This window comes from Oncorhynchus keta, chromosome 36 (genome assembly GCF_023373465.1).
Source record: "Oncorhynchus keta strain PuntledgeMale-10-30-2019 chromosome 36, Oket_V2, whole genome shotgun sequence".
NCBI classification, from domain to species: Eukaryota; Metazoa; Chordata; class Actinopteri; order Salmoniformes; family Salmonidae; genus Oncorhynchus; species Oncorhynchus keta.
Genome location: NC_068456.1, coordinates 2279976 through 2300743, shown reverse-complemented (window position 1 = coordinate 2300743; position 20768 = coordinate 2279976). Strand labels below are relative to the sequence as shown.

At 42.9% G+C, this 20768-nt stretch overlaps 1 pseudogene; it reads left to right on the top strand.

The window, feature by feature from the left end:
- Window positions 1-20768, top strand: part of LOC118369445 (inactive tyrosine-protein kinase 7-like) — a 195689-nt pseudogene that overhangs the window by 103677 nt on the left and 71244 nt on the right.

Here is a 20768-nt window from a genome sequence, read left to right as displayed (position 1 = left end):
TGCAACGTTTGCACCCTTTTGAACAGACCCTTAACCATGCTCTGAACATGTGCAAGATTCTCCTCATGGACGTTAAATACAGCCCACAAGTTTCAGGTATGCAACACTGGTGGATTGTTATGTCTCAAAGCAGTCTACCAAAATTAAAAAGCCACATAAAAGCCTCAATATAGAATGTCAGGTAAGGTTTGTACGAGATGAGAAAATGTTTCTATACCTTGTGGGTAACTTGTTCTTTGTTGCCTCCCTCCCATTCAAAAGGAAACTTGATATGTGTTTCTTGTTTCTTTTCTCCGTTGTGTAACACTCACTTTTCCCACAAACCCCTCAAAAGGCTTTTGTGCGTCGAAATGACTGAGGAGTGAAACTCACCTTACAGCCACATATCATTATTTAACGTTCTAGATTAACAGTGTCTTGTTTCGACACATTATTAATTCATGTTTTTCTCAACTGCCCCAAAAACCCAAACCCTTTGCCGTTTTAAGGCCTCTTAGTACTCAGAGATCTCTAACTAAAACAAATCAAAGTTTATTGGTCGTGTATAAAGATTTGCAGATGTTGTCACAGGTGCAGCGAAATACTTGTGTTTCTAGCTCCAACAGTGCAGTAATAATACCTAGTAATACAAAACAATACGCACATAATCCAAAAAGTAAAGATAAAGAAATGAAGGAATATCGGAACGAGCAATATATATACATACATACAGTGCATTCGGAAAGTATTCAGACCCCTTGGCTTTTTCCACATTTTGTTACATTTCTGCCTTATTCAAAAATGTATTAAATTAATTTCATCATCAATATATACACACAATACCCCATAATGACAAAGCAACAACAGGTTTTTAGAAATGTTTGCAAATGTATTACAAATAAAAAACACATACAGTGGGGCAAAAAAGTATTTAGTCAGCCACCAATTGTGCAAGTTCTCCCACTTAAAAAGATGAGAGAGGCCTGTAATTTTCATCATAGGTACACTTCAACTATGACAGACAAAATGAGAAGTCAAAAATCCAGAGAATCACATTGTAGGATTTTTAATGAATTTATTTGCAAATTATGGTGGAAAATAACTATTTGGTCACCTACAAACAAGCAAGATTTCAGGCTCTCACAGACCTGTAACTTCTTCTTTAAGAGGCCCCTCTGTCCTCCACTCGTTACCTGTATTAATGGCACCTGTTTGAACTTGTTATCAGTATAAAAGACACCTGTCCACAGCCTCAGTCACACTCCAAACTCCACCATGGCCAAGACCAAAGAGCTGTCAAAGGACACCAGAAACAAAATTGTAGACCTGCACCAGGCTGGGAAGACTGAATCTGCAATAGGTAAGCAGCTTGGTTTGAAGAAATCAACTGTGGGAGCAATTATTAGGAAATGGAAGACATACAAGACCACTGATAATCTCCCTCGATCTGGGGCTCCACGCAAGATCTCACCCCGTGGGTTCAAAATGATCACAAGAACAGTGAGCAAAAATCCCAGAACCACACGGGGGGACCTAGTGAATGACCTGCAGAGAGCTGGGACCAAAGTAACAAAGCCTACCATCAGTAACACACCAATGCCGCCAGGGACTCAAATCCTGCAGTGCCAGACGTGTCCCCCTGCTTAAGCCAGTACATGTCCAGGCCCGTCTGAAGTTTGCTAGAGAGCATTTGGATGATCCAGAAGAAGATTGGGAGAATGTCATGGTCAGATGAAACCAAAATATAACTTTTTGGTAAAAACTCAACTCGTTGTGTTTGGAGGACAAAGAATGCTGAGTTGCATCCAAAGAACACCATACCTCCTGTGAAGCATGGGGGTGGAAACATCATGCTTTGGGGCTGTTTTTCTGCAAAGGGACCAGGATGACTGATCCGTGTAAAGGAAGGAATGAATGGGGCCATGTATCGTGAGATTTTGAGTGAAAACCTCCTTCCATCAGCAAGGGCATTGAAGATGAAACGTGGCTGGGTCTTTCAGCATGACAATGATCCCAAACACACCGACCCGGGCAACAAAGGAGTGGCTTCGTAAGAAGCATTTCAAGGTCCTGGAGTGGCCTAGCCAGTCTCCAGATCTCAATCCCATAGGAAATCTTTGGAGGGAGTTGAAAGTCCGTGTTGCCCAGCAACAGCCCCAAATCATCACTGCTCTAGAGGAGATCTGCATAGAGGAATGGGCCAAAAACCTTCTGAAAAACTTACAGAAAACGTTTGACCTCTGTCATTTCCAACAAAGGGTATATAACAAAGTATTGAGATAAACTTTTGTTATTGACCAAATACTTATTTTCCACCATAATTTGCAAATAAATTCATTAAAAATCCTACAATGTGATTTTCTGGATTTTTTTTCTCTCATTTTGTCTGTCATAGTTGAAGTGTACCTATGATGGAAATTACAGGCCTCTCATCTTTTTAAGTAGGAGAACTTACACAATTGGTGGCTAACTAAATACTTTTTTTGCCCCACTGTACCTTATTTACATAACTATTGATTGGATATGATTTGGAAAGACACACACCTGTCTATATAAGGTCCCATAGTTGACAGTGCAACCATCTCTCTCAGCACTCCACCAATCAGGCTTTTATGGCAGAGTGGCCAGACGGAAGCCACTCCTCAGTATAAGGCACATGCCAGCCTGCTTGGAGCTGTTGCGCCTTCTTCACCACAATGTCTGTGTGAAGGGACCATTTCAGGTCGTCAGTGATGTGCATGCCAATGAACTTGAAGCTTTTGACCCTCTCCACAGCTGCCCCGCCCCGTCTATGTGGATGGGGTGTGCTCTGTCTGCTGTCTCCTGTAGTCCACAATCAAGAGGGGGCTGGGTACACACCCCTGTGGGGCCCCCGTGTTGAAGATCAGCGTGGCTGAGGTGTTGTTGCCCACCTTAACCACTTGGGGTCGGCCCATCAGGAAGTCAAGGACCCAGTTGCACAGGGAGGGGTTCAGACCCAGGGCCCTGAGCTTAGTGATGAGCTTGGTGGCTACTATGGTGTTGAAGGCTGAGCTGTAGTCGATGAACAGCATTCTTACATAGTTATTTCTCTTGTTGAGGTGGGATAGGGCAGTGTGCAGTGCGATTGCGTCGTCTGTGTATCCAGTTGGGGCTCTATGCGAATTGTAATGGGTCTAGGTTGTCGGGTAAGGTGGAGGTGATGTAGGCCCTTAACTAGCCTCTCAAAGCACTTCATGATGACAGAAGAGAGATCTACAGGGCGATAGTCATTTAGTTCAGTTACCTTTGCTTTCTTGGGTACAGGAACAATGGTGGACATCTTGAAGCAAGTGGACACAACAGACTGGGATATGGAGAAATTAAATATGTCCTTAAACACCAGCCGGCTGGTCTGCACATGCTCTGAGGACAGGGCTTGGGATGTCGTCTGGGCCTGCAGCCTTGCGAGGGTTAACATACTTAAGTGACTTACTCATGTCGGCCGCAGAGAAAGAGAGCACACAGTCCTGTCACATAACCAGTCCTGTCACAATATGTTCCTGTCACATAACCAAACCACAGCAGCCCTCTTGTGTTTCAGTATGAAAACCAAGGGAACTCTGTCCAGCTGCACTTCTGATACAAGCAGCATCCTTATTTAGTCCTGGGGGTGAAGCCCTCCTGGTGAAAAGGCTTTGTTTCTCAGGAACTCAGTTGATATATCAGAACGTATTTCCCTTTTCCCACATGATGGCCTTTAAAAACAACTGATGGCTTTTTAGAAAGCAGCTGGATAAGGCAATGCCCAGATGGTTCCACTGTTTCCCTTCAACGTGTTGGTTGGGTGGTTTTGACTGTGTGGTCAAGGCTAGGTTTGTCCTGTAGCTCCTTAGCACAGAAGAAGCAGATGAGCATTAGATTGCAGAGTAATGGAGCAACACAGAACACACGGGCATGCTCGTACACACACACACACACACACACACACACACACACACACACACACACACACACACACACACACACACACACACACACACACACACACACACACACACACACACACACACACACACACACACACACACACACACACACACACACACACACACACACACACACACACACACACACACACACACACACACACACACACACACACACACACACACGTCAATGAGGCTGTGGCGTTTGCTGCCTTGGCTCTGCTCCTATTACTGAAGGACAGCCTGTTATCCCAAAGAAACATTATGTTTGAGGCCCTCGTCTGACCTGAAGGAAAATGCTTTTATGTCCTTTAATTAAAAGTGATTTATCGCTGCAATAAAAGCGTAGACTGACTCACTGACAGAGATAAAAACAAGTTAAACATGAACTACCAGTTGTCATAACCCAGAATAAACTAGATGATCTTCCAGGTCACGATTGTCAATTCAAAGAACTCAATAATTATTTTATGTGTTAATCATTATTAAATATGGTGAACATTTTTTCTTCTAATTAAAAATGGACTTTTATGGGTCTCCCGAGTGGCGCAGTGGTCAAAAGCATTGCAACTCAGTACTAGAGGCATCACTACAGACATCCTGGTTCAAATCCAGGCTGTATCACAACTGGCCGTGATTGGGAGTCCCATAGGGCAGGGCACAATTGGCTCAGCGTCGTCTGGGTTTTGCCAGTGTAGGCTGTCATTGTAAATACGAATTTTCTCTTAACTGACTTGCCTAGTCAAATAAAATATTCAATATGTGTACCTGACCTGAAGTTCTATACTTGTGTATGTGCAAGTGAGAGAGACATGAGAATTCAGGAGTGAGAGAGACAGGAGAGTATTAAGTGTATTTATTAACTTTTGTATGAGCTCATGCATGTACAGTATGTGCATACGCTCTGAGTGGTAGTTGTATATAGTCCACTTTTCCTTGACACAGGTGTGTGCGAGAACATGTTTATAGGTCACCCTATATCAAACAGGCTACTCGATGGTTCAGGAGGTCAAAGGTTGTACGTGTACAGTGCTTTCAGAAATTATTCAGACCCCTTGACTTTTTCCACATTTTTTACATTACAGCCCTATTCTAAAATGGATGAAATCAATTAAAAATCCTCAGCAATCTACACACAACACCCCCTAATTACAAAGCAAAAACAGGTTTAGAGATTTTTTTTCTCCAAATGTATTAAAAATAAAAAAGCAGAAAAACCTTATTTACATAGGTATTCAGACCCTTTGTTATGAGACTCAATTGAGCTCTGGTGCATCCTGTTTCCATTGACCATCCTTGAGATGTTTCTACAACTTGATTGGAGTCCACCTGTGGTACATTCGATTGATTGGACATGATATGGAAAGGCACACACCTGTCTGTATAAGGTCCCACAGTTGACAGGGCACGTCAGGGAAAAAAACAAGCCACAAGGTCGAAGGAATTGTCCGTAGAATTCCAAGACAGGATTGACTCGAGGCACAGATCTGGGGAAGGTTACCAAAAAATGTCTGCAAGCATTGAAGGTCCCCAAGAACACAGCGGCCTCCATCATTCTTATATTGAAGAAGTTTAGAACCACCACTACTCGTCCTAGAGCATTCTCAGCAATCGGGGGAGAAGGGCCTTGGTCAGGGAGGTGACCAATAACCTGATGTTCATTCTGACAGAGCTGGGAGAACCTTCCAAAAGGAAAAACATTTCTGCAGCACTCCACCGATCAGGCCTTTACGGTAGAGTGGCCAGATGGAAGCCACTCCTCAGTAAAAAGGCACATGGCAGCCCGCTTGGAGTTTGCCAAATGGCACCTAAAGACTATCAGACCATGAGAAACAAGATTCTTTGGTCTAATGAAACCAAGGTTGAACTCTGGCCTGAATGCTAAGCGTTTGGAGGAAACCTGGCACCATCCCTACAGTGAAGCAAGGTGGTGGCAGCATCAGGGAATGATGAACAGAGCAAAGTACAGAAAGATCCTTGATGAAAACTTGCTCCAGAGCGCTCAGGACCTCAGACTGGGGCGAAAGTTCACCTTCCAACAGGACAATGACCCTAAGCACACAGCTAAGACAACGCAGGAGTGGCTTCGGGAGAAGTCTCAGAATGTCCTTGAGTGGCCCAGCCAGAGCCCGGACTTGAACCCTATCGGACATCTTTGGAAAGACCTGAAAATAGCTGTGCAGCAAAGCTCCCCATCTAAACTGACAGAGGTTGATAGAATCTGCAGAGAAGAATGGGAGAAACTCACCAAATACAGGTGTGCAAAGCTTGTGCAAAGCATACCCAAGAAGACTCAAGGCTGTAATCGCTGCCAAAAGTGCTTCAACAAAGTAACTGAATTTTATAAATGAGTAAAAATGTATAGAAACCTGTTTTTGCTTTGTCATTATGGGGTATAGTGTGTTGATTGATGAGGGGGAAAAATGATTGAATCAAGTTTAGAATATGGCTGTAACGTAACAAAATATGGAAAAAGTCAAGGTGTCTGAATATTTTCCGAAGGCACTGTATGCACACGTCTCTGAGTGTGCGTGTCTATGGTGGTGTGCATGTATTTTTGCACTTGTCCTACACACTGTGGACAAGAGGGTGTTGATAGAGCATCCTATCAAACAGGTCTTTCTGAGGGCTAATCGCTTAGGCCCTTTGAGGTTGGCTGGTGGATGGATGAGGCTTCTGTTAGAACAAGGGTGAGGGTTGGCCGGGGGTCCAAATAGAGAGACTCATGGTGTTTGGGTCTCGTGGGTCTGGAGACCGATGCCCTTCCCAGCACAGCCCTGCTCTTCCCCTCACTGCTCACTATAGCTACACAACATACTCTGATGCATGTCCTCTCTGATGCACTGCTGGGAGTCAGTTATTACATGGGCACAGATTCCAGGGTGAAAACACTGATTAGATAACTATAGTAGTAATTTCAGTTTGATAAGAGAGGGGAAGAGAGGGAAAGCCACCAGTCAAAATATTTCTCCACCGGCACAGGTTTCATAAATTCACAAATCGCAATTTCAAATATTCACTTACTTTTTGAAATTCTTCCTCTGATTTGTCATCCAAAGGGTCCCATTTTGGAGGAAACAAGCCTGAAACCTTGAACATTGAGTTCTGACACCCAGTGGAAGCCATAGGAATTGCATACTGGGAGGTAGATTTAATTATTTCCCTATACTTTCCACTGTAAGAGAGCATGGGCTCTCAAAAAAATCTAATTCTGGTTTGTCTCTGGATTGTCTACTACCATATCTAGTCTCCTATTTATTTTAACATTTCCCTAAATGTCAGATTGTTTTCTTTCCAATGGTACCAATTATATGCATATCCTGGCTTCAGGGCCTGAACAACAGGCATTTTACTTTGGGCACGTCAGTCAGGCGGAAACTGAGAAAAAAGGACCCTAGCCTGAAGAAGATTAAAAATATATATATATATAATAATAATAATAATATAATAATAATAATAATAATATTATATTATATTATATTATATATATATATATATATATATATATATATATATATATATCTTGGAGGAGTTCCCACATATCCTGAGCACTTGCTAGCTGCTTTTCCTTCACTCTCCTGTCCAACTCATCTCAAATGAGTTGAGGTCAGGTGATTTTGGAGGCCAGGTCATCCGATGCAGCACTCCATCACTCTCCTTCTTGATCAAATAGTTCTTACACAGCCTGGAGGTGTGTTTTGGGTCATTGTTCTGTTGAAAAACAAATGATAGTCTCTCCAAGCGCAAACTAGCTGGGATGGCGTATCACTGCAGAATGCTGTGGTAACCATGCTGGTTAAGTGTGCCTTGAATTCTATGTAAATCACAGACAGTGTCACCAGCAAAACACCATCACACCTCCTCCTCCATGCTTCACGGTGCGAACCACACATGTGGAGATCATCCGTTCACCTACTCTGCATCACACAAGGACATGGCGGTTGGAACCAAAAATCTCAAATTTGGACATATTTCCATGGTCTAATGTTCATTGCCCATCTAATGTTCATTGTTTCTTGGCCCAAGCAAGTCTCTTCTTATTATTGATGTCCTTGAGTAGTGGTTTCTTTGCAGCAATTCTATTGGCCTAAATTATTTATGGACTAACTAAATAATCACGCAATTACACAAACAGGATAGCTTACACATTGTTTACTACACAATGCAATGAAAAGTCCCTAGTGGAATAACCCGATATGATGGCTTGTTAAAAAAATGAAAAGGGAGGGGCATGTAAGAAAGAGCCAGAGAAGAGACAAAGGACTTTACCTACAGTTGAATAATATGCTCATCGTAAATATGGATATTTAGCACCCCAACAACCACTCATTCGGATTTTGAAATGCTTGTAAATATTTACGATTGTATGTCTTCATTGTCTCTGTTGAAATCGCTGGTCCATCTGGGGAGAGTAGTTCGACAGAAGTCTCTGGTTTGTCCCCAAAGGTCACAATGGCTTTTGTAGTTGAAGCTTTTTAGTTTCGAAGTGTCTGTGAGAACGGATCTTCCAGAGGAAGTGTTCGTTAGAATGGATCTTTAAAGTACCACCCAGTGGTTCTCAGTCGAGTTTACTAGACTAAAGTACTTAAACAGCTGCAGACTGAATGTTCACGTGTAGTCTTCTTCTTTGAGAGAGTTTCAGAGTTTCTAACCATTTCAACGTGCAACTACACTCCGTGTTTTCTGGTCTCATAGAGTCGGACCATTCGTGACGTCTGCTTCGTCTGATATGTTAATTCTTCACAAAGGGTTTTATGCACTCTGGCAAAAGGGGCATTCCATGACGCCTACATAATGTCTGTGCTCACATGGTTGTGGTCACTGACTGGGTAGAGCTTTTATATGAAAAATAATTATAATTTAGAAAGGCTAACATCACATTTCATCTTCTCACAGATATTTTCATATTTAATCATATAAGTTCCACAACATTTAGATGTAAATCTGATAAATGGGAAATACGTATACACATTCAGAAATACAGCTATGTTGTTAAACCGTCCTTAATGAGATCCCAAAACACCATCTGATCTGAAATAATTGTTCTTTCAGTGCCCACGGACCGTTCCAACTGTTTGGATTATAGAAATACTGTTTCAATATTCATCAATCTTGGATGTCACAGTCCTACAAAATCTCTCTGTTGTAACAAAGATATTTTTAACTTCCATTTGCAGAGCGGGAGAGAGAGAGAGTTCCTGCAGGTATTTACAACCATCATAAAACGGCCAACTTCACTCCTCTCCCCTTCTGCAGGAGAGAGAGGGCGCTGCAGAGTGGACCCACTGTAACCTGATCCTTCAGATATATTCACAGGAGAGTCATGACACTATTTTTCAAATTTGTTTTAATTTCACCTTTATTTAACCAGGTAGGCTAGTTGAGAACAAGTTCTCATTTGCAACTGCGACCTGGCCAAGATAAAGCATAGCAATTTGACACATACAACAACACAGAGTAACACATGGAATAAACAAAACATACAGTCAATAATACAGTACAAAAAATAAAACAAAAAGTATATATACAGTAAGATAAGGGAGTTAAGGAAATCAATAGGCCATGGTGACGAAGTAATTACAATATAGAAATTAAACACTGGAAAGGCAGATATGCAGAAGAAGAAGATGAATGTGCAAGTAGAGATACTGGGGTGCAAAGGAGAAAGATAAATAAATAAATACAGTTTGGGAATGAGGTAGATAGATGGGTTATGTACAGGTGCAGTGAACTGTGAGCTGCTCTGACAGCTGGTGCTTAAAGCTAGTGAGGGAGATATGAGTCTCCAGCTTCAGTGATTTTTGAAGTTCGTTCCAGTCATTGGCAGCAGAGAACTGGAATGAGAGGCGGCCAAAGGAGGAATTGGCTTTGGGGGTAACCAGTGAGATATACCTGCTGGAGCGCGTGCTACGAGTGGGTGCTGCTATGGTGACCAGTGAGCTGAGATAAGGCAGGGCTTTACCTAGCAGAGACTTGTAGATAACCTGTCGCCAGTGGGTTTGGCGAAGAGTATGAAGCGAGGCCCAACCAACGAGAGCGTACAGGTCGCAGTGGTGGGTAGTGTATGGGGCTTTGGTGACAAAACGGATGGCACTGTGATAGGCTGCATCCAATTTGTTGAGTAGAGTGTTGGAGGCTATTTTATAGATGACATCGCCGAAGTCGAGGATCGGTAGGATGGTCAGTTTTACGAGGGCATGTTTGGCAGCATGAGTGAAGGATGATTTGTTGCGATATAGGAAGCCGATTCTAGATTTAATTTTGGATTGGAGATGCTTAATGTGAGTCTGGAAGGAGAGTTTACAGTCTAACCAGACACCTAGGTATTTGAAGTTGTCCACTTATTCTAAGTCAGAGCCGTCCAGAGTAGTGATGCTGGACAGGCGGGCAGGTGTGGGCAGTGATCGATTGAATAGCATGCATTTAGTTTTACTTACATTTAAGAGTAGTTGGAGGCCACGGAAGGAGAGTTGTATGGCATTGAAGCTCGTCTGGAGGTTAGTTAACACAGTGTCCAAAGAGGGGCCAGAAGTATACAGAATGGTGTCGTCTGCGTAGAGTTGGATCAGAGAATCACCAAGAGCAACATCATTGATGAATACAGAGAAAAGAGAGCCCGAGAATTTAACCCTGTGGCACCCCTATAGAGACTGCCAGAGGTCCGAACAACAGGCTTGACACACTGAACTCTTATCTGAGAAGTAGTTAGTGAACCAGGCGAGGCAATCATTTGAGAAACTAAGGCTGTCGAGTCTGCTAATAAGAATGTGGTGATTGACAGAGTCGAAAGCCTTGGCCAGGTCGATGAATACGGCTGCATTACCTTCATGTCTTAAAGTAATGATGGACTGTCGTTTATCTTTGTTTATTTGAGATGTTCTTGCCATAATATGGATTTGGTCTTTTACCAAATAGGGATATCTTCTGTATACCACCCCTACCTTGTCACAACACAACTGATTGGCTCAAATGCATTAAGAAGGTAAGAAATTCCACAAATTAACAAGGCACACCTGTTAATTGAAATGCATTTCCGGTGACTACCTCATGAAGCTAGTTGACAAAATGCCAAAAGTTTGCGAAGCTGTCATCAAGGCAAAGGGTGCTACTTTGAACAATCTCAGATATAAAATATATTTTGATTTAACACTTTTTTGGTCACTACATGATTCCGTATGTGTTATTTCATAGTTTTGATATCTTCACTATTAGTCTACAATGTAGAAATAGTACAAATAAAGAAGAACCTGTGTCCAAACTTTTGACTGGTACTGTAAGTCTACCATCCATATGTGCATTGTATATGAGTATATTTAGACCTAGAAACCCACTACCCACATTTGTACAGCGATACAGTTGAGTGCAGCTGGGGTCTGGGAGAGTAGATCCAAACGGCACCCTATTGCCTATATTATGGCCCTGGTCAAAATGGCCCTGGTCAAAAGTAGGGCATTGCATAGTGAATAGGGTGCCATTTGGGACACAGCCTAGCACTAATCTATTTCAGACTCAATGGAGGCTCCTCTAATCCCTTCAATTCAGAGCAGTAATTTAGAGTACAATTAAGCCCTGTGTTTTCTAATGAAGGCTTAGCCTAGTCCCCTCTGTTAGCTCTTTGTTTCAAGGTTTCACGTTTTAATGTCACGTGCACAAGTACAGTGAATGTCACGTTCAGACCTTAGTTCTTTTGTTAGGTCTTTGTTTTAATATGGTCAGGGCGTGAGATGGGTGGGTAGTCTATGTTCCTTTTTCTATGTGGTGTTTTTGTGTTTGGCCTGGTATGGTTCTCAATCAGAGGCAGGTGTCGTTAGTTGTCTCTGATTGAGAATCATACTTAGGTAACCTTTTCCCACCTGTGTTTCGTGGGTGATTATTTTCCGTTTCAGTGTTTGCACCATTCGGGACTGTTTTGGTTTTCATTTGGTTTCTCTTGTTCTTTTTGTATTCTGTATTCATTCTCATTAAATTACGTTATGGATACATACCACGCTGCATTTTGGTCCTCCGTGTCACGAATCCCGCCGAAGATGGTGCCCCTTCCTGTTCGGGCGGTGCTCGGCGGTCGTCGTTGCTGGCCTACTAGCTGCCATCGATTCCCTTTCCTTTTGTTTCTGTTAGTTTGGTCTAATTGGTTACACCTGTTTTGAGTTTAGTTTTGTTTGTAGGCTATCTAAGGGCACTAGGCCCGCTGGCTATTGTGCGGGCTTGTTCTCTGTTTTATGGTTTTGGTTTATTTTGTGGTCTTTATTTTTCCGGACAGTTTTAGTCCTGTTTGTTTGGACGGGTTGTTTCATGCGCCCTTGTGTTTTGGCATGTCCATTTTTTCGCTGTCATTGGAATAAAGATCCACGTACGGAACTAACCTGCTCTCTGCGCTTGACTCCTCCACCCACCATTCATAGAAGCCGTAACACTTTGATCCTTCCTACTACTCCTCCTCAGAAGAGGAAGAAGAAAGCCGTTACAGAATCACCCACCAACCAAGGACCAAGCAGCGTGGTATCGGGCAGCAGCGATCTCAGGACTCCTGAACATGGGAGGAGATTCTGGAAGGCAAGGGACCCTGGGCACAGGCTGGGGAATATCGCCGCCCCAGGGAAGAGCTGGAGGCAGCCAAAGCAGAGCGGCGGCATTTTGTTGAGGAGTTGGCACAGCAGCGCAACAGAGACGAGAAGCAGCCCCAAACATTTCTTGGGGGGGGGGGCACACGGGTAGTGGCTAAGTCAGGTAGGATACCTGAGCCAACTCCCCGTGCTTACCGTGGAGAGAGGTGGACCGGGCAGGTACCGTGTTATGCCGTGAGGCGCACGGTGTCCCCGGTGCGCAGGCATAGCCCGGTGCGTTAAATAGCAGCGCCTCGTATCGGACGGGCTAGAGTGGGCATCGAGCCAGGTGCCATGAAGCCGGCTCAGCGTATCTGGTCTCCAGTGTGTCTCCTTGGGCCTGGGTACATGGCACCAGCCCTGCGCACAGTATCCCCGGTTTGCCAGCACAGCTCAGTGCGGTCTGTTCCACCTCGCCGCACTGGCCTGGCGACGGGGAGTATCTAGCCAGGTAGGGTTGTGCAGGCTCGGTGCTGGAGACCTCCAGTGCGCCTCCACGGTCCGGTCTATCCGGTGCCTCCTCCACGCACCAGGCCTCCGGTGGCAGCCCCTCGCACCAGGCTGTCTCTCCGTCTTCTCCCTACAGGTGCTCCCGCCTGTCCAGCTCCCAGCAGATTCATGCAGAGTACTAACGACATGATTTGGCAATATGTTCATTGTTGTTTAACTAGCTAATGTTAGTTGGCTAGCCCGCTAGCTAAAGTTACGTGATGTGTATGATCGTTGTTTACCTAGCTAGGTTTGTTGTTTACCTAGCTAGCTAGCTACATGTCTTAACAAAAGACTCCACTACACAAGTAACCATTTCAGGTGTGTTCGTAAATTCAGTCTGAGTATGCCAGAGCGCAGAATAACTGATGAATTTATGAACGCACAACACCCGTTGAATATGGCCAGTGTTAGTAAACGTAGACAAAAAAGCATAATGAAATTGGTGCCAGCAGACCTGGTTAGGCTGTTTTCATGTTATCCAGAGGTAAACAGAGGTAAACATGTGCGCTCTGAACGCTCCGAGAGCAAAACGAGATGGGTGGGGCTAAAGCTTAAGAGGGTGTGAACGATGCTGAATGGTTGTAGACAAAGAGGAGCTCTTCACTAGGTACCAAAACATTTAAAGGCCATTTTCTCAAAAGTGAGTTTACAAGTTTATCAACTTTCTAAGCAGAATTACTTTCCCATTGTTCCTCAAAAATGCAGTGTCTGATATACCATTTTGTAGTTCTCTACTTTTATCCTTTTTAAAAAACACCATTTAAAATGTAGCTACATAAGACGATTTGAGCCGTTCGGTCAAATATTTTCATTGTGCAGGGATACTGGAGCGATAGAGGTGGATATTTATAGGGTTAAGGTGACTAGGCATCAGGATATATGATAAACAGATTAGCAGCAGCGTAAATTATGATTGTATGTGAGTGTGTGTGTGTGTGTGTGTTTAGAGTCAGTATAAATGTGTGTGCATGTTATGTGTGTGTTAGAGTGCATAGAGACAGAGCAAAAATTCAAATACAAGGGTCAACTCAGCTCAACTCCGTGTAGCCATTCTGTTAGCCATTTAGCAGTCTATGGCTGTGGATAGAAGCTTTCAGGAGCCTGTTGGTGTCAGACTTGATGCAACGGTACCGCCTGCTGTGCGGAAGCAGAGAGAACAGTCTATGGCTTAGGTGGCTGGAGTCTTTAGCAAATTTCCTGTCCTTCCTTTCACACCGCCTGATATAGAGGTCCTGGATGGCAGGGTGCTTGGCATCAGTGATGTACTGGGCTGTCCATACCACCTTCTGTAGCGCAATGTGATTGAGGGCGGTGCTTCTAATTACTCTAATATGGAAGATCTCCAGCAATCCAATTCACAGGCAGGATGAATGAATCACAAAAAGGAGAAACAGACAGTCCATCACCCATAGTCACTTCCTGTTGAACATAGAACGAGGGAGAGTTCGGTTTTGTTGTTTTGAAAAGTTTGTTGTTTTGAAAGTGTATTGGAAAGTTTCTTCAGTATTTAGCTAACTTTTTCTATTTGGCGTAGCAGCTAGCCTAGCTGCTAGCTAGCTGCCTATCAAGCTGTTTGGCCATAATGACCATTGTTATGTTTGGAGGACAAAGGGGGAGGCTTGCAAGCCGAAGAACACCATCCAAACCGTGAAGCACGGGGCTGTGGCAGCATCATGTTGTGGGGGTGCTTTGCTGCAGGAGGGACCGGTGCACTTCAAAAATTGGATGGCATCATGATGGAGGAGAATTATGTGGATATATTGAAGTAACATCTCAGTCAAGAAGTTAAAGCTTGGTCGCAAATGGGTCTTCCAAATGGATAATGACCCCAAGCATACTTCCAAAGTTGTGGCAAAATGGCTTAAGGACATCAAAGCCAAGGTATTGGAGTGGCCATCACAAAGCCTGACCTCAATCCTATAGAACATTTATGGGCAGAACTGAAAAAGCGTGTGCGAACAAGGAGGCCTACAAACCTGACTCAGTTATACAGATTTTTTTTCTGAGGTCTTGGCTGATTTCCCCATGATGTCAAGCAAAGACGAGGTAGGCCTTGAAATACATCCACAGGTACACCTCCAATTGACTCAAATGATGTCAATTAGCCTATTAGAAACTTCTAAAGCCATGACATAATTTTCTGGAATTTTCCAAGCTGTTTAAAGGCACAGTCAAATTAGTGTATGTACATTTCTGACCCACTGGAATTGTGATACTGTGAATTATAAGTGAAATAATCTGTCTGTAAACAATTGTTGGAAAAATGACATGTGTGATGCGAAAAGTATATGTCCTAACCGACTTGCCAAAACAATATTTTGTGAAAAAGAAAATTGTGGAGTGGTTGAAGTTTTAATGACTCCAACCTAGGTGTATGTAAACTTCTGACTTCAAATGTAGTATTCCTCTTATCTAGGTGGGTGAGGGCAGATTTCATCGTCTATGGATCTGTTTGTGCGGTATGCAAATATGAGTGGGTCTAGCCCCCCCCCCCCCAACATTCCGCTGAAAGGGCAGTGCGGGAAATGCAAAAATATTTTAAATTTCACACATTAACAAGTCCAATACAGCAAATGAAAGATACACATCTTGTTAATCTACCCATCGTGTCCGATTTTTTAAATATTTTACAGCGAAAACACAACATACTGTATATTTATGTTAGTTCACCACCAAATCCAAAAAAACACAGCCTTTTTTTCCCAGCCAAAGATAGAGTAACAAAAGCAGAATGAGAGATAAAATGAATCACTAACCTTTGATAATCTTCATCAGATGACACTCATATGACATCATGTTGCACAATACATTTATGTTTTGTTAGATAATATGCATATTTATATCCACAAATTTCGGTTTACATTGGCGCCATGTTCAGAAATGCCTCCAAAATATCCTGTCATGCCCTGGTCGAAGTATTTTGTGTTTTTCTTCATGTATTTGGTCAGGCCAGTGTGTGACATGGGTTTTTGTATGTGGTGTGTAGCTTAGTGGGATTGTAGCTTAGGGGTGTTCTAGGAGAGTCTACGGCTGTCTGAAGTGGTTCTCAATCAGAGGCAGGTGTTTATCGTTGTCTCTGATTGGGAACCATATTTAGGCAGCCATATTCTTTGGTTGTATTGTGGGTGATTGTCCTGAGTGTCTTGATGTCCTTGTGCTGTGTTAGTTGACACAAGTATAGGCTGTTTTCGGTTTTCGTTTCGTTTATCGTTTTTGTAGTGTTTGTGTTTATTCGTGTTTACGTTGTTTGATTAAACATGGATCGCAATATACACGCTGCAGTTTGGTCCGACTCTCCTTCACCATATGAAAACCGTTACATATCCGGAGTAATTACAGAGAGCCACGTCATATAACAGAAATACTCATCATAAACTTTGACGAAAGATACATGTTTTACATATAATTAAAGATACACTGGTTCTTAATGCAACCGCTGTGTCTGATTGTTTTTAAACGTTACGAACAAAGCCTAACATGCAATAATCTGAGACGGTGCTCAGAAGTAAATATATTTCTCCGCCATGTTGGAGTGAACAGAAATATATGAAATGACATCATAAATATTCCCTTACCTTTGATCTTTCATCAGAATGCAGTGCAAGGAATCCTAGTTCCGCAATATATCGTTGTTTTGTTCCATATTGTCCAATTACTAGTGTCCAATTAGCTACTTTTGCTAGCACGTTTAGTTCACATGTCCAAAAGCTGCCGCTGGTCCAGGCGAACTCGGAAGAAAACTTAAAGTTATATTCCAGGTTGAATAAACTGGTCAAACTAAGTAGAGAATCAATCTTCAGAATGTTATTATCATATATATCCAATAACGTTCCAACCGGAGCATTCTTTTTGTGTACAGAGTAGTGGATTGCAAGGCGATATCATGACTACTGCTCGTAACCAGGAACTGGCATTCTGCCAGACCAGTGACTCAAATAGCTGCCATCCGGTCCCACATCACACTAGAGGCTTCATTCATGACATCTAGTGGAAGGCGCAGGAAGTGCGAAAAGATCCATATCTTATTTGGATGTGAATAGGCGATGAGTTGAAAATCAACCAGCCCCAGAATTTCCACTTCTTGTTTGGAAGTTTGCCTGCCCTATGAGTTCTGTTATACTCATTCAAACAGTTTTGGAAACTTCAGAGTGTTTTCAATCCAATAGTAATAATAATATGCATATATAAGCATCTGGGACAGAGTAGGAGGCAGTTCACTATGGGCACGCAAATACATCCAAAGTGAAAATGCTGCCTATCCCTAAAAGGCTAGGGTGTCTGGAATGGAGTTGATGTGTACCATGATGTGTAGCCTTTCAAAGCACTTCATGATTACAGATGTGCATGCTACAGGGCGTAAATAATTGTTGCGTGAAGCCTGAGAGTTATTGGGAACAGGAAGTATTGTATTAATCTCAAGACATGTGGGGATTACAGACTGGGACAAAGAAAGGATGAAATTTACAGTGAAAATGCCAGGTGATCTGTGCATGCCCTGAGAACGCGCCCTGGAACAGGCCTTTGTATCCAAGCCGGCCAACACTTGATCTCACTGGTAAAGAGTGGAGGCAACAGGAAGCCTATTGTCAGCTTGTTTGTTAGTCCTAGGGTTTGTAGCGTTGAACTTGATTGATTACTGTACCGAGATGTGGAATTACAGTGGGATGTGGAACTAGTGGGAAAGATGGTTAATCTGAAAATTAGGATTTTTAAACACCTTCGGTGTATGTGCATGCATCTGCACACATCCAAATGTGTGCGCGCGCACACACACACACACACACACACACACACACACACACACACACACACACACACACACACACACACACACACACACACACACACACACACACACACACACACACACACACACACACTCCTCACCGTCATATTCGGACTATCTCCCTAATAGAATTCCATGTTTTATTTTCCCCACAATGCACCACAGCATCTCAGAGGTACCTGGGAGAGCAGCATCTGTGGTGTTTGATAGCAGAATTACGGAGTCTCCCAGGACCCCCTACACCTCAAGCTCTTTTATTTCCTGTGGTTGGCTGTCAAAATAAGTCCCCCATGTGTATAGGTGTAATGATCCAGACAGTGCCTGCCTGTATGTGATATGGCCCAGGGGCCTCATTTATAACCGTAGCGTAAATTTCACACTAACTATTTGCTTGTGCCATTTCTGAAAAGACTGCACACGTACAAAAATATTGAGATTTATAAACTTGGTGCACTCCATACATACGCATGTTTCCCGTTAAAAATCACACCCGTCCTGAAACTGTGCGCGCGTGAACAAACATTAAAACTACCCTTATTTGCTGTACACTTAGGAAGTATTCGAATTAGGCCGAGGCAATAGCAAACTTGATCAAATGTCTTTGGAGCTGATGGCAGAATGTTCATCTTTTGCAGTGATATTTGCTGTAGGTCTAGGTTGTCTTACATACACAAAGTGTTTAAAGACAACAATGTTTTGCATGGACTTTTTCTCAAATCTTTGCTGCACTGCCCGCAAATTCGGAAACATTTTCTACTTACGGTGGTTGCCATAAGTAGGTTAGAGTCAGTTTGGTCAGGGCCAGTTTGCGCTGTTCTGTGAAGGGAGAAGTACGTTGTACGAGATCTTCAGTTTCTTAGCAATTTCTCGCATTGCAAAAGGGTTTTCTAATGATCAATTAGCCTTTTAAAATACTACATATGGATTAGCTAACAACGTGCCATTGGAACACAGGAGTGATGGTTGCTGATCATAGACCTCTGTACGCCTATGTAGATATTCCATAAAAAATATGCCATTTCCAGCTGCAGTAGTCATTAACAATGTCTACACTGTATTTCTGATCAATTTGATGTTATTTTAAAGGACAAAAAATATGCTTTTCTTTCAAAAACAAGGACATTTCTAAGTGACCCCAAACCTTTGAACCGTAGTGTATTTTGGAACATTGCGGCGTGGACATGCTTCCATTCAGCCACGAAGCAGCCCCGAACCATGATGCTCCCTTCACCATGCTGTACAGTTGGGATGAGGGATGGGGTTTTGATGTTGGTGTGCTGTGCCTTTTTTTCTGCCCACATAGTGTTGTGTGTTGATTCAAAACAAAACAACTCAACTGTAGTTTCATCTGTCCACGGGTGCACTTTTGCAAACATCAGACGTGCACCAATGTTTTTTTTTGGACAGCAGTGGCTTCTTCCTTCATTCTTGTTTAGTGTTGTACGTATTGTAGACTCGTCAAGAGAGATGTTAGCATGTTCCAGAGATTTCTGGAAGTCTTTAGCTGAAACTTAGCTGATTCTTCTTAACCTCATTGAGCATAATGCGCTGTGCTCTTGCAGTCGTCTTTGCAGGACGGCCACTCCTAGGGAGAGTAGCAACCGTGCTTAACTTTCTCCATTTATAGACAAATTGTCTTACGTGGACTGAGGAACATTTTATTTTTTTTATTTTATTTAACTAGGCAAGTCAGTTAAGAACAAATTCTTATTTACAATGACGGCCTAACCCGGCCAAACCCGGACGACGCTGGGGCAACTGCGTGCCGCCCTATGGGACTCCCAAACACGGCTGGATGAGTTACAGCCTGGATTCGAACCAGGGACTGTAGTGATGCCTCTTGCACTGAGATGCAGTGCCTTAGACCACTGCGCCCCTCAGTAGCCCAAGCATCAAGGCTTTTAGAGATACTTTTGTTACCCTTTCCAGCTTTATGCAAGTCAACAATTCTTTGTCTTAGGTCTTATGAGATCTCTTTTGTTCGAAGCATGGTTCACATCAGGCAATGCTTCTTGTGACTAGCAAACTCATTTTGTGAGTGTTTTTTATAGGGCAATGCAGCTCTTACCAACATCTCCAATCTCATCTCATTGAATGGACTCCAGGTTAGCTGACTCCTGACTCCAATTAGCTTTTGGAGAACTCATTAGCCTAGGGGTTCACATACTTTTTCCAACCTACCCTGTAAATGTTTAAATGATGGACAATATAGACAAGAAAAATACAATAATTTGTCTAATTATTTTAAGCACACTATATTTGTCTATCGTGACTTATATGAAGATCAGATCCAATTTGATGACCAATTTATACAGAAATCCAGGTAATTCCAAAGGGTTCACATACTTTTTATTGCCACTGTATGTGTATAAGTGCAATATCGTCTACTCAAGGAATTTGAAGTGAAAGTATTCAGACGTAATAAGAATACAGAAGTAGCATACAACCAACCGTCTGTTCCACGTAAACTGTGCTTTGGATCAGATTACATAGAGCAAAATATTTCAACTAGCTTATCTGTTTACTACTTTGAAGTGGATCCAATTAAACGAGAGATGGGACGAATGGTTTCCTTGTTGCTGGCCTATTGGCTACCTCTTGAGTATGAAACCATCACAGAAAAGGTGAGGAATTGAACTTTTGCGTGGAAACTGGGGCACGCATGTTTTGGTGGTATATGTTTTACTTAAGCACAGTTTATAAATGAGGCCCCGTTAGAGCAGCTCAGTCAGTGTGAGCCCTTCGATCTCCAGTCTTCCAATGTCTGTCAGACCCACACTGCTAGACTGACACTGAGCAGAGAGACAGCATTAATATGTGTGTGTGTGTGTGTGTGCATGCATGTGTGACAGACAGCAACGCTCTGGGTTGTTTTTAACTTGCCATCGATTCACTTGTCTACTTTCTGTCACTCACATCAGAAGAGTATGGACACCTCCCCCAACAGAGAGCACTGGCTCC